This window comes from Oncorhynchus mykiss, unplaced genomic scaffold (genome assembly GCF_013265735.2).
Source record: "Oncorhynchus mykiss isolate Arlee unplaced genomic scaffold, USDA_OmykA_1.1 un_scaffold_484, whole genome shotgun sequence".
In the NCBI taxonomy this organism is placed as follows: Eukaryota; Metazoa; Chordata; class Actinopteri; order Salmoniformes; family Salmonidae; genus Oncorhynchus; species Oncorhynchus mykiss.
Genome location: NW_023493931.1, coordinates 29,521 through 43,336, shown reverse-complemented (window position 1 = coordinate 43,336; position 13,816 = coordinate 29,521). Strand labels below are relative to the sequence as shown.

The 13,816-nt window shown below is 41.0% G+C and overlaps 12 non-coding genes across 12 annotated transcripts; all 12 read right to left on the bottom strand.

Moving 5' to 3' along the window:
* Nucleotides 1-519: 519 nt before the first annotated feature.
* trnan-guu lies at nt 520-593 on the bottom strand. Its single transcript has one exon. It is a non-coding gene; the product is annotated as a tRNA-Asn (tRNA).
* A 1,102-nt stretch (nt 594-1,695) lies between these two features.
* Nucleotides 1,696-1,769, bottom strand: trnan-guu. Its single transcript has one exon. It is a non-coding gene; the product is annotated as a tRNA-Asn (tRNA).
* A 1,093-nt stretch (nt 1,770-2,862) lies between these two features.
* On the bottom strand, nt 2,863-2,936 carry trnan-guu. Its single transcript has one exon. It is a non-coding gene; the product is annotated as a tRNA-Asn (tRNA).
* Nucleotides 2,937-4,030: 1,094 nt separating this feature from the next.
* On the bottom strand, nt 4,031-4,104 carry trnan-guu. The gene has a single exon. It is a non-coding gene; the product is annotated as a tRNA-Asn (tRNA).
* A 1,093-nt stretch (nt 4,105-5,197) lies between these two features.
* On the bottom strand, nt 5,198-5,271 carry trnan-guu. Its single transcript has one exon. It is a non-coding gene; the product is annotated as a tRNA-Asn (tRNA).
* Nucleotides 5,272-6,364: 1,093 nt separating this feature from the next.
* Nucleotides 6,365-6,439, bottom strand: trnan-guu. Its single transcript has one exon. It is a non-coding gene; the product is annotated as a tRNA-Asn (tRNA).
* A 1,100-nt stretch (nt 6,440-7,539) lies between these two features.
* Nucleotides 7,540-7,613, bottom strand: trnan-guu. Its single transcript has one exon. It is a non-coding gene; the product is annotated as a tRNA-Asn (tRNA).
* A 1,093-nt stretch (nt 7,614-8,706) lies between these two features.
* trnan-guu lies at nt 8,707-8,780 on the bottom strand. The gene has a single exon. It is a non-coding gene; the product is annotated as a tRNA-Asn (tRNA).
* A 1,097-nt stretch (nt 8,781-9,877) lies between these two features.
* On the bottom strand, nt 9,878-9,951 carry trnan-guu. The gene has a single exon. It is a non-coding gene; the product is annotated as a tRNA-Asn (tRNA).
* A 1,092-nt stretch (nt 9,952-11,043) lies between these two features.
* Nucleotides 11,044-11,117, bottom strand: trnan-guu. The gene has a single exon. It is a non-coding gene; the product is annotated as a tRNA-Asn (tRNA).
* Nucleotides 11,118-12,210: 1,093 nt separating this feature from the next.
* trnan-guu lies at nt 12,211-12,284 on the bottom strand. Its single transcript has one exon. It is a non-coding gene; the product is annotated as a tRNA-Asn (tRNA).
* A 1,093-nt stretch (nt 12,285-13,377) lies between these two features.
* On the bottom strand, nt 13,378-13,451 carry trnan-guu. The gene has a single exon. It is a non-coding gene; the product is annotated as a tRNA-Asn (tRNA).
* Between the last annotated feature and the right edge of the window lie 365 nt (nt 13,452-13,816).

Here is a 13,816-nt window from a genome sequence, read left to right as displayed (position 1 = left end):
CTATTGAGTAACAGAAGATCAGAGACCATTGACAGCCATTTTACCAGTAGGTATAGTAACTTGTCATCTTTCATGTTCAACAACACACCAATCACATGTTACAACAGTGAAACACAGCAGGTCAAAAGCAAGCTTACTGTAAGGCCAGGAAGGTCTTCCATATCACTAGAAATAGAAAGACAGCATCCCTGGGTGGGCTCAAATCACCAACTTTTAAATGAACAGTCTAACGCGCCAACAAATTGCACCACAGAGACTTGTGGTTATACTGACCCTCAGCAGGCCAAAGTCTCATGGAAGCTCACGCCAAGTCAGGAAGGGGGACTTCACAATCTGAAAAATGTCATCCCTGGGTGGTGTCAAAGCACCAACCTTTAGATTGACAGTCAAACACACTAACTGATTGCACGAGAGAGGCTTGTGTTGGCATTGACCCTCAGCACGGCAATTTAACAGGAATCTCATAACAGGTACAGGACGTCACATCGACATCATGGAGCACAACAAACTGAAAACTGTCGTCCCTGGGTGGGCTCGAACCACCAACCTTTAGATTAACAGTCTAACGCGCTAACCAATTGCGCCACAGAGACTTGTGGTGTATTTAATACTGACGCTAGATCGCTGGCCATTTGTGCTCTCATCCAACTGAACATGGAGTTTACGAAACAACAACACTTTGTTCCAATGGTTGTGTTAACGTGCATCGAAAGTGCAGCAACATTTTCAAGGAAGTAGCCCTGTAGTTTTCTAATGTTTGTTAGCTGTTTGAATGGCCTTAAAAGGGCAAAGATGTAGCGCAATGTTCGTCAGCGCAACATTATATTAAAAGGCATCTGGCAGGAGTAAATTCAGCCACAATCACAAATATATTATGATAAATATATATTTTAAACAACTGCATTTTCACAAATGTAATATATAATCGCCAAGCCCATTCAAAAATAATTAGGGGACTGACTCCGGAAGAATGATGAAGTGGCTAGTCACTTTCATGGCGTATAGGCATACATTTACACACAAACACACTGGACCAACATTGTCCTTCTCGCGAGATAAATATAAATAATACGTTTTTTCATACCAGATTGACATCATTTACAGTTGTCATACTAGCCAGATTAATAAGAATAAATTATATGTTCCTTGGAGAACACAGAATGATCAAGCTATTGAGTAACAGAAGATCAGAGACCATTGACAGCCATTTTACCAGTAGGTATAGTAACTTGTCATCTTTCATGTTCAACAACACACCAATCACATGTTACAACAGGAAACACAGCAGGTCAAAAGCAAGCTTACTGTAAGGCCAGGAAGGTCTTCCATATCACTAGAAATAGAAAGACAGCATCCCTGGGTGGGCTCAAATCACCAACTTTTAAATGAACAGTCTAACGCGCCAACAAATTGCACCACAGAGACTTGTGGTTATACTGACCCTCAGCAGGCCAAAGTCTCATGGAAGCTCACGCCAAGTCAGGAAGGGTCAGTTCACATCTCCACAATCTGAAAAATGTCATCCCTGGGTGGTGTCAAAGCACCAACCTTTAGATTGACAGTCAAACACACTAACTGATTGCACGAGAGAGGCTTGTGTTGGCATTGACCCTCAGCACGGCAATTTAACAGGAATCTCATAACAGGTACAGGACGTCACATCGACATCATGGAGCACAACAAACTGAAAACTGTCGTCCCTGGGTGGGCTCGAACCACCAACCTTTAGATTAACAGTCTAACGCGCTAACCAATTGCGCCACAGAGACTTGTGGTGTATTTAATACTGACGCTAGATCGCTGGCCATTTGTGCTCTCATCCAACTGAACATGGAGTTTACGAAACAACAACACTTTGTTCCAATGGTTGTGTTAACGTGCATCGAAAGTGCAGCAACATTTTCAAGGAAGTAGCCCTGTAGTTTTCTAATGTTTGTTAGCTTTTTGAATGGCCTTAAAAGGGCAAAGATGTAGCGCAATGTTCGTCAGCGCAACATTATATTAAAAGGCATCTGGCAGGAGTAAATTCAGCCACAATCACAAATATATTATGATAAATATATATTTTAAACAACTGCATTTTCACAAATGTAATATATAATCGCCAAGCCCATTCAAAAATAATTAGGGGACTGACTCCGGAAGAATGATGAAGTGGCTAGTCACTTTCATGGCGTATAGGCATACATTTACACACAAACACACTGGACCAACATTGTCCTTCTTGCGAGATAAATATAAATAATATGTTTTTTCATACCAGATTGACATCATTTACGTTGTCATACTAGCCAGATTAATAAGAATAAATTATATGTTCCTTGGAGAACACAGAATGATCAAGCTATTGAGTAACAGAAGATCAGAGACCATTGACAGCCATTTTACCAGTAGGTATAGTAACTTGTCATCTTTCATGTTCAACAACACACCAATCACATGTTACAAGTGGAAACACAGCAGGTCAAAAGCAAGCTTACTGTAAGGCCAGGAAGGTCTTCCATATCACTAGAAATAGAAAGACAGCATCCCTGGGTGGGCTCAAATCACCAACTTTTAAATGAACAGTCTAACGCGCCAACAAATTGCACCACAGAGACTTGTGGTTATACTGACCCTCAGCAGGCCAAAGTCTCATGGAAGCTCACGCCAAGTCAGGAAGGGGGACTTCACAATCTGAAAAATGTCATCCCTGGGTGGTGTCAAAGCACCAACCTTTAGATTGACAGTCAAACACACTAACTGATTGCACGAGAGAGGCTTGTGTTGACATTGACCCTCAGCACGGCAATTTAACAGGAATCTCATAACAGGTACAGGACGTCACATCGACATCATGGAGCACAACAAACTGAAAACTGTCGTCCCTGGGTGGGCTCGAACCACCAACCTTTAGATTAACAGTCTAACGCGCTAACCAATTGCGCCACAGAGACTTGTGGTGTATTTAATACTGACGCTAGATCGCTGGCCATTTGTGCTCTCATCCAACTGAACATGGAGTTTACGAAACAACAACACTTTGTTCCAATGGTTGTGTTAACGTGCATCGAAAGTGCAGCAACATTTTCAAGGAAGTAGCCCTGTAGTTTTCTAATGTTTGTTAGCTTTTTGAATGGCCTTAAAAGGGCAAAGATGTAGCGCAATGTTCGTCAGCGCAACATTATATTAAAAGGCATCTGGCAGGAGTAAATTCAGCCACAATCACAAATATATTATGATAAATATATATTTTAAACAACTGCATTTTCACAAATGTAATATATAATCGCCAAGCCCATTCAAAAATAATTAGGGGACTGACTCCGGAAGAATGATGAAGTGGCTAGTCACTTTCATGGCGTATAGGCATACATTTACACACAAACACACTGGACCAACAATTGTCCTTCTCGCGAGATAAATATAAATAATATGTTTTTTCATACCAGATTGACATCATTTACGTTGTCATACTAGCCAGATTAATAAGAATAAATTATATGTTCCTTGGAGAACACAGAATGATCAAGCTATTGAGTAACAGAAGATCAGAGACCATTGACAGCCATTTTACCAGTAGTTATAGTAACTTGTCATCTTTCATGTTCAACATCACACCAATCACATGTTACAACAGGAAACACAGCAGGTCAAAAGCAAGCTTACTGTAAGGCCAGGAAGGTCTTCCATATCACTAGAAATAGAAAGACAGCATCCCTGGGTGGGCTCAAATCACCAACTTTTAAATGAACAGTCTAACGCGCCAACAAATTGCACCACAGAGACTTGTGGTTATACTGACCCTCAGCAGGCCAAAGTCTCATGGAAGCTCACGCCAAGTCAGGAAGGGGGACTTCACAATCTGAAAAATGTCATCCCTGGGTGGTGTCAAAGCACCAACCTTTAGATTGACAGTCAAACACACTAACTGATTGCACGAGAGAGGCTTGTGTTGGCATTGACCCTCAGCACGGCAATTTAACAGGAATCTCATAACAGGTACAGGACGTCACATCGACATCATGGAGCACAACAAACTGAAAACTGTCGTCCCTGGGTGGGCTCGAACCACCAACCTTTAGATTAACAGTCTAACGCGCTAACCAATTGCGCCACAGAGACTTGTGGTGTATTTAATACTGACGCTAGATCGCTGGCCATTTGTGCTCTCATCCAACTGAACATGGAGTTTACGAAACAACAACACTTTGTTCCAATGGTTGTGTTAACGTGCATCGAAAGTGCAGCAACATTTTCAAGGAAGTAGCCCTGTAGTTTTCTAATGTTTGTTAGCTGTTTGAATGGCCTTAAAAGGGCAAAGATGTAGCGCAATGTTCGTCAGCGCAACATTATATTAAAAGGCATCTGGCAGGAGTAAATTCAGCCACAATCACAAATATATTATGATAAATATATATTTTAAACAACTGCATTTTCACAAATGTAATATATAATCGCCAAGCCCATTCAAAAATAATTAGGGGACTGACTCCGGAAGAATGATGAAGTGGCTAGTCACTTTCATGGCGTATAGGCATACATTTACACACAAACACACTGGACCAACATTGTCCTTCTCGCGAGATAAATATAAATAATATGTTTTTTCATACCAGATTGACATCATTTACGTTGTCATACTAGCCAGATTAATAAGAATAAATTATATGTTCCTTGGAGAACACAGAATGATCAAGCTATTGAGTAACAGAAGATCAGAGACCATTGACAGCCATTTTACCAGTAGGTATAGTAACTTGTCATCTTTCATGTTCAACAACACACCAATCACATGTTACAACAGGAAACACAGCAGGTCAAAAGCAAGCTTACTGTAAGGCCAGGAAGGTCTTCCATATCACTAGAAATAGAAAGACAGCATCCCTGGGTGGGCTCAAATCACCAACTTTTAAATGAACAGTCTAACGCGCCAACAAATTGCACCACAGAGACTTGTGGTTATACTGACCCTCAGCAGGCCAAAGTCTCATGGAAGCTCACGCCAAGTCAGGAAGGGGGACTTCACAATCTGAAAAATGTCATCCCTGGGTGGTGTCAAAGTACCAACCTTTAGATTGACAGTCAAACACACTAACTGATTGCACGAGAGAGGCTTGTGTTGACATTGACCCTCAGCACGGCAATTTAACAGGAATCTCATAACAGGTACAGGACGTCACATCGACATCATGGAGCACAACAAACTGAAAACTGTCGTCCCTGGGTGGGCTCGAACCACCAACCTTTAGATTAACAGCCTAACGCGCTAACCAATTGCGCCACAGAGACTTGTGGTGTATTTAATACTGACGCTAGATCGCTGGCCATTTGTGCTCTCATCCAACTGAACATGGAGTTTACGAAACAACAACACTTTGTTCCAATGGTTGTGTTAACGTGCATCGAAAGTGCAGCAACATTTTCAAGGAAGTAGCCCTGTAGTTTTCTAATGTTTGTTAGCTGTTTGAATGGCCTTAAAAGGGCAAAGATGTAGCGCAATGTTCGTCAGCGCAACATTATATTAAAAGGCATCTGGCAGGAGTAAATTCAGCCACAATCACAAATATATTATGATAAATATATATTTTAAACAACTGCATTTTCACAAATGTAATATATAATCGCCAAGCCCATTCAAAAATAATTAGGGGACTGACTCCGGAAGAATGATGAAGTGGCTAGTCACTTTCATGGCGTATAGGCATACATTTACACACAAACACACTGGACCAACATTGTCCTTCTCGCGAGATAAATATAAATAATATGTTTTTTCATACCAGATTGACATCATTTACGTTGTCATACTAGCCAGATTAATAAGAATAAATTATATGTTCCTTGGAGAACACAGAATGATCAAGCTATTGAGTAACAGAAGATCAGAGACCATTGACAGCAATTTTACCAGTAGGTATAGTAACTTGTCATCTTTCATGTTCAACAACACACCAATCACATGTTACAAGTGGAAACACAGCAGGTCAAAAGCAAGCTTACTGTAAGGCCAGGAAGGTCTTCCATATCACTAGAAATAGAAAGACAGCATCCCTGGGTGGGCTCAAATCACCAACTTTTAAATGAACAGTCTAACGCGCCAACAAATTGCACCACAGAGACTTGTGGTTATACTGACCCTCAGCAGGCCAAAGTCTCATGGAAGCTCACGCCAAGACAGGAAGGGGGACTTCACAATCTGAAAAATGTCATCCCTGGGTGGTGTCAAAGCACCAACCTTTAGATTGACAGTCAAACACACTAACTGATTGCACGAGAGAGGCTTGTGTTGGCATTGACCCTCAGCACGGCAATTTAACAGGAATCTCATAACAGGTACAGGACGTCACATCGACATCATGGAGCACAACAAACTGAAAACTGTCGTCCCTGGGTGGGCTCGAACCACCAACCTTTAGATTAACAGTCCTAACGCGCTAACCAATTGCGCCACAGAGACTTGTGGTGTATTTAATACTGACGCTAGATCGCTGGCCATTTGTGCTCTCATCCAACTGAACATGGAGTTTACGAAACAACAACACTTTGTTCCAATGGTTGTGTTAACGTGCATCGAAAGTGCAGCAACATTTTCAAGGAAGTAGCCCTGTAGTTTTCTAATGTTTGTTAGCTGTTTGAATGGCCTTAAAAGGGCAAAGATGTAGCGCAATGTTCGTCAGCGCAACATTATATTAAAAGGCATCTGGCAGGAGTAAATTCAGCCACAATCACAAATATATTATGATAAATATATATTTTAAACAACTGCATTTTCACAAATGTAATATATAATCGCCAAGCCCATTCAAAAATAATTAGGGGACTGACTCCGGAAGAATGATGAAGTGGCTAGTCACTTTCATGGCGTATAGGCATACATTTACACACAAACACACTGGACCAACATTGTCCTTCTCGCGAGATAAATATAAATAATATGTTTTTTCATACCAGATTGACATCATTTACAGTTGTCATACTAGCCAGATGAATAAGAATAAATTATATGTTCCTTGGAGAACACAGAATGATCAAGCTATTGAGTAACAGAAGATCAGAGACCATTGACAGCCATTTTACCAGTAGGTATAGTAACTTGTCATCTTTCATGTTCAACAACACCAATCACATGTTACAACAGGAAACACAGCAGGTCAAAAGCAAGCTTACTGTAAGGCCAGGAAGGTCTTCCATATCACTAGAAATAGAAAGACAGCATCCCTGGGTGGGCTCAAATCACCAACTTTTAAATGAACAGTCTAACGCGCCAACAAATTGCACCACAGAGACTTGTGGTTATACTGACCCTCAGCAGGCCAAAGTCTCATGGAAGCTCACGCCAAGTCAGGAAGGGTCAGTTCACATCTCCACAATCTGAAAAATGTCATCCCTGGGTGGTGTCAAAGCACCAACCTTTAGATTGACAGTCAAACACACTAACTGATTGCACGAGAGAGGCTTGTGTTGGCATTGACCCTCAGCACGGCAATTTAACAGGAATCTCATAACAGGTACAGGACGTCACATCGACATCATGGAGCACAACAAACTGAAAACTGTCGTCCCTGGGTGGGCTTGAACCACCAACCTTTAGATTAACAGTCTAACGCGCTAACCAATTGCGCCACAGAGACTTGTGGTGTATTTAATCCTGACGCTAGATCGCTGGCCATTCGTGCTCTCATCCAACTGAACATGGAGTTTACGAAACAACAACACTTTGTTCCAATGGTTGTGTTAACGTGCATCGAAAGTGCAGCAACATTTTCAAGGAAGTAGCCCTGTAGTTTTCTAATGTTTGTTAGCTTTTTGAATGGCCTTAAAAGGGCAAAGATGTAGCGCAATGTTCGTCAGCGCAACATTATATTAAAAGGCATCTGGCAGGAGTAAATTCAGCCACAATCACAAATATATTATGATAAATATATATTTTAAACAACTGCATTTTCACAAATGTAATATATAATCGCCAAGCCCATTCAAAAATAATTAGGGGACTGACTCCGGAAGAATGATGAAGTGGCTAGTCACTTTCATGGCGTATAGGCATACATTTACACACAAACACACTGGACCAACATTGTCCTTCTCGCGAGATAAATATAAATAATATGTTTTTTCATACCAGATTGACATCATTTACGTTGTCATACTAGCCAGATTAATAAGAATAAATTATATGTTCCTTGGAGAACACAGAATGATCAAGCTATTGAGTAACAGAAGATCAGAGACCATTGACAGCCATTTTACCAGTAGGTATAGTAACTTGTCATCTTTCATGTTCAACAACACACCAATCACATGTTACAAGTGGAAACACAGCAGGTCAAAAGCAAGCTTACTGTAAGGCCAGGAAGGTCTTCCATATCACTAGAAATAGAAAGACAGCATCCCTGGGTGGGCTCAAATCACCAACTTTTAAATGAACAGTCTAACGCGCCAACAAATTGCACCACAGAGACTTGTGGTTATACTGACCCTCAGCAGGCCAAAGTCTCATGGAAGCTCACGCCAAGTCAGGAAGGGGGACTTCACAATCTGAAAAATGTCATCCCTGGGTGGTGTCAAAGCACCAACCTTTAGATTGACAGTCAAACACACTAACTGATTGCACGAGAGAGGCTTGTGTTGGCATTGACCCTCAGCACGGCAATTTAACAGGAATCTCATAACAGGTACAGGACGTCACATCGACATCATGGAGCACAACAAACTGAAAACTGTCGTCCCTGGGTGGGCTCGAACCACCAACCTTTAGATTAACAGTCTAACACGCTAACCAATTGCGCCACAGAGACTTGTGGTGTATTTAATACTGACGCTAGATCGCTGGCCATTTGTGCTCTCATCCAACTGAACATGGAGTTTACGAAACAACAACACTTTGTTCCAATGGTTGTGTTAACGTGCATCGAAAGTGCAGCAACATTTTCAAGGAAGTAGCCCTGTAGTTTTCTAATGTTTGTTAGCTTTTTGAATGGCCTTAAAAGGGCAAAGATGTAGCGCAATGTTCGTCAGCGCAACATTATATTAAAAGGCATCTGGCAGGAGTAAATTCAGCCACAATCACAAATATATTATGATAAATATATATTTTAAACAACTGCATTTTCACAAATGTAATATATAATCGCCAAGCCCATTCAAAAATAATTAGGGGACTGACTCCGGAAGAATGATGAAGTGGCTAGTCACTTTCATGGCGTATAGGCATACATTTACACACAAACACACTGGACCAACATTGTCCTTCTCGCGAGATAAATATAAATAATATGTTTTTTCATACCAGATTGACATCATTTACGTTGTCATACTAGCCAGATGAATAAGAATAAATTATATGTTCCTTGGAGAACACAGAATGATCAAGCTATTGAGTAACAGAAGATCAGAGACCATTGACAGCCATTTTACCAGTAGGTATAGTAACTTGTCATCTTTCATGTTCAACAACACACCAATCACATGTTACAACAGGAAACACAGCAGGTCAAAAGCAAGCTTACTGTAAGGCCAGGAAGGTCTTCCATATCACTAGAAATAGAAAGACAGCATCCCTGGGTGGGCTCAAATCACCAACTTTTAAATGAACAGTCTAACGCGCCAACAAATTGCACCACAGAGACTTGTGGTTATACTGACCCTCAGCAGGCCAAAGTCTCATGGAAGCTCACGCCAAGTCAGGAAGGGTCGTACATCTCACAATCTGAAAAATGTCATCCCTGGGTGGTGTCAAAGCACCAACCTTTAGATTGACAGTCAAACACACTAACTGATTGCACGAGAGAGGCTTGTGTTGGCATTGACCCTCAGCACGGCAATTTAACAGGAATCTCATAACAGGTACAGGACGTCACATCGACATCATGGAGCACAACAAACTGAAAACTGTCGTCCCTGGGTGGGCTCGAACCACCAACCTTTAGATTAACAGTCTAACGCGCTAACCAATTGCGCCACAGAGACTTGTGGTGTATTTATACTGACGCTAGATCGCTGGCCATTTGTGCTCTCATCCAACTGAACATGGAGTTTACGAAACAACAACACTTTGTTCCAATGGTTGTGTTAACGTGCATCGAAAGTGCAGCAACATTTTCAAGGAAGTAGCCCTGTAGTTTTCTAATGTTTGTTAGCTTTTTGAATGGCCTTAAAAGGGCAAAGATGTAGCGCAATGTTCGTCAGCGCAACATTATATTAAAAGGCATCTGGCAGGAGTAAATTCAGCCACAATCACAAATATATTATGATAAATATATATTTTAAACAACTGCATTTTCACAAATGTAATATATAATCGCCAAGCCCATTCAAAAATAATTAGGGGACTGACTCCGGAAGAATGATGAAGTGGCTAGTCACTTTCATGGCGTATAGGCATACATTTACACACAAACACACTGGACCAACAATGTCCTTCTTGCGAGATAAATATAAATAATATGTTTTTTCATACCAGATTGACATCATTTACGTTGTCATACTAGCCAGATTAATAAGAATAAATTATATGTTCCTTGGAGAACACAGAATGATCAAGCTATTGAGTAACAGAAGATCAGAGACCATTGACAGCCATTTTACCAGTAGTTATAGTAACTTGTCATCTTTCATGTTCAACATCACACCAATCACATGTTACAACAGGAAACACAGCAGGTCAAAAGCAAGCTTACTGTAAGGCCAGGAAGGTCTTCCATATCACTAGAAATAGAAAGACAGCATCCCTGGGTGGGCTCAAATCACCAACTTTTAAATGAACAGTCTAACGCGCCAACAAATTGCACCACAGAGACTTGTGGTTATACTGACCCTCAGCAGGCCAAAGTCTCATGGAAGCTCACGCCAAGTCAGGAAGGGGGACTTCACAATCTGAAAAATGTCATCCCTGGGTGGTGTCAAAGTACCAACCTTTAGATTGACAGTCAAACACACTAACTGATTGCACGAGAGAGGCTTGTGTTGACATTGACCCTCAGCACGGCAATTTAACAGGAATCTCATAACAGGTACAGGACGTCACATCGACATCATGGAGCACAACAAACTGAAAACTGTCGTCCCTGGGTGGGCTCGAACCACCAACCTTTAGATTAACAGCCTAACGCGCTAACCAATTGCGCCACAGAGACTTGTGGTGTATTTAATACTGACGCTAGATCGCTGGCCATTTGTGCTCTCATCCAACTGAACATGGAGTTTACGAAACAACAACACTTTGTTCCAATGGTTGTGTTAACGTGCATCGAAAGTGCAGCAACATTTTCAAGGAAGTAGCCCTGTAGTTTTCTAATGTTTGTTAGCTGTTTGAATGGCCTTAAAAGGGCAAAGATGTAGCGCAATGTTCGTCAGCGCAACATTATATTAAAAGGCATCTGGCAGGAGTAAATTCAGCCACAATCACAAATATATTATGATAAATATATATTTTAAACAACTGCATTTTCACAAATGTAATATATAATCGCCAAGCCCATTCAAAAATAATTAGGGGACTGACTCCGGAAGAATGATGAAGTGGCTAGTCACTTTCATGGCGTATAGGCATACATTTACACACAAACACACTGGACCAACATTGTCCTTCTCGCGAGATAAATATAAATAATATGTTTTTTCATACCAGATTGACATCATTTACGTTGTCATACTAGCCAGATTAATAAGAATAAATTATATGTTCCTTGGAGAACACAGAATGATCAAGCTATTGAGTAACAGAAGATCAGAGACCATTGACAGCCATTTTACCAGTAGGTATAGTAACTTGTCATCTTTCATGTTCAACAACACACCAATCACATGTTACAAGTGGAAACACAGCAGGTCAAAAGCAAGCTTACTGTAAGGCCAGGAAGGTCTTCCATATCACTAGAAATAGAAAGACAGCATCCCTGGGTGGGCTCAAATCACCAACTTTTAAATGAACAGTCTAACGCGCCAACAAATTGCACCACAGAGACGTGTGGTTATACTCACCCTCAGCAGGCCAAAGTCTCATGGAAGCTCACGCCAAGACAGGAAGGGGGACTTCACAATCTGAAAAATGTCATCCCTGGGTGGTGTCAAAGCACCAACCTTTAGATTGACAGTCAAACACACTAACTGATTGCACGAGAGAGGCTTGTGTTGGCATTGACCCTCAGCACGGCAATTTAACAGGAATCTCATAACAGGTACAGGACGTCACATCGACATCATGGAGCACAACAAACTGAAAACTGTCGTCCCTGGGTGGGCTCGAACCACCAACCTTTAGATTAACAGCCTAACGCGCTAACCAATTGCGCCACAGAGACTTGTGGTGTATTTAATACTGACGCTAGATCGCTGGCCATTTGTGCTCTCATCCAACTGAACATGGAGTTTACGAAACAACAACACTTTGTTCCAATGGTTGTGTTAACGTGCATCGAAAGTGCAGCAACATTTTCAAGGAAGTAGCCCTGTAGTTTTCTAATGTTTGTTAGCTGTTTGAATGGCCTTAAAAGGGCAAAGATGTAGCGCAATGTTCGTCAGCGCAACATTATATTAAAAGGCATCTGGCAGGAGTAAATTCAGCCACAATCACAAATATATTATGATAAATATATATTTTAAACAACTGCATTTTCACAAATGTAATATATAATCGCCAAGCCCATTCAAAAATAATTAGGGGACTGACTCCGGAAGAATGATGAAGTGGCTAGTCACTTTCATGGCGTATAGGCATACATTTACACACAAACACACTGGACCAACATTGTCCTTCTCGCGAGATAAATATAAATAATATGTTTTTTCATACCAGATTGACATCATTTACGTTGTCATACTAGCCAGATTAATAAGAATAAATTATATGTTCCTTGGAGAACACAGAATGATCAAGCTATTGAGTAACAGAAGATCAGAGACCATTGACAGCAATTTTACCAGTAGGTATAGTAACTTGTCATCTTTCATGTTCAACAACACACCAATCACATGTTACAAGTGGAAACACAGCAGGTCAAAAGCAAGCTTACTGTAAGGCCAGGAAGGTCTTCCATATCACTAGAAATAGAAAGACAGCATCCCTGGGTGGGCTCAAATCACCAACTTTTAAATGAACAGTCTAACGCGCCAACAAATTGCACCACAGAGACGTGTGGTTATACTCACCCTCAGCAGGCCAAAGTCTCATGGAAGCTCACGCCAAGACAGGAAGGGGGACTTCACAATCTGAAAAATGTCATCCCTGGGTGGTGTCAAAGCACCAACCTTTAGATTGACAGTCAAACACACTAACTGATTGCACGAGAGAGGCTTGTGTTGGCATTGACCCTCAGCACGGCAATTTAACAGGAATCTCATAACAGGTACAGGACGTCACATCGACATCATGGAGCACAACAAACTGAAAACTGTCGTCCCTGGGTGGGCTCGAACCACCAACCTTTAGATTAACAGTCTAACGCGATAACCAATTGCGCCACAGAGACTTGTGGTGTATTTAATACTGACGCTAGATCGCTGGCCATTTGTGCTCTCATCCAACTGAACATGGAGTTTACGAAACAACAACACTTTGTTCCAATGGTTGTGTTAACGTGCATCGAAAGTGCAGCAACATTTTCAAGGAAGTAGCCCTGTAGTTTTCTAATGTTTGTTAGCTTTTTGAATGGCCTTAAAAGGGCAAAGATGTAGCGCAATGTTCGTCAGCGCAACATTATATTAAAAGGCATCTGGCAGGAGTAAATTCAGCCACAATCACAAATATATTATGATAAATATATATTTTAAACAACTGCATTTTCACAAATGTAATATATAATCGCCAAGCCCATTCAAAAATAATTAGGGGACT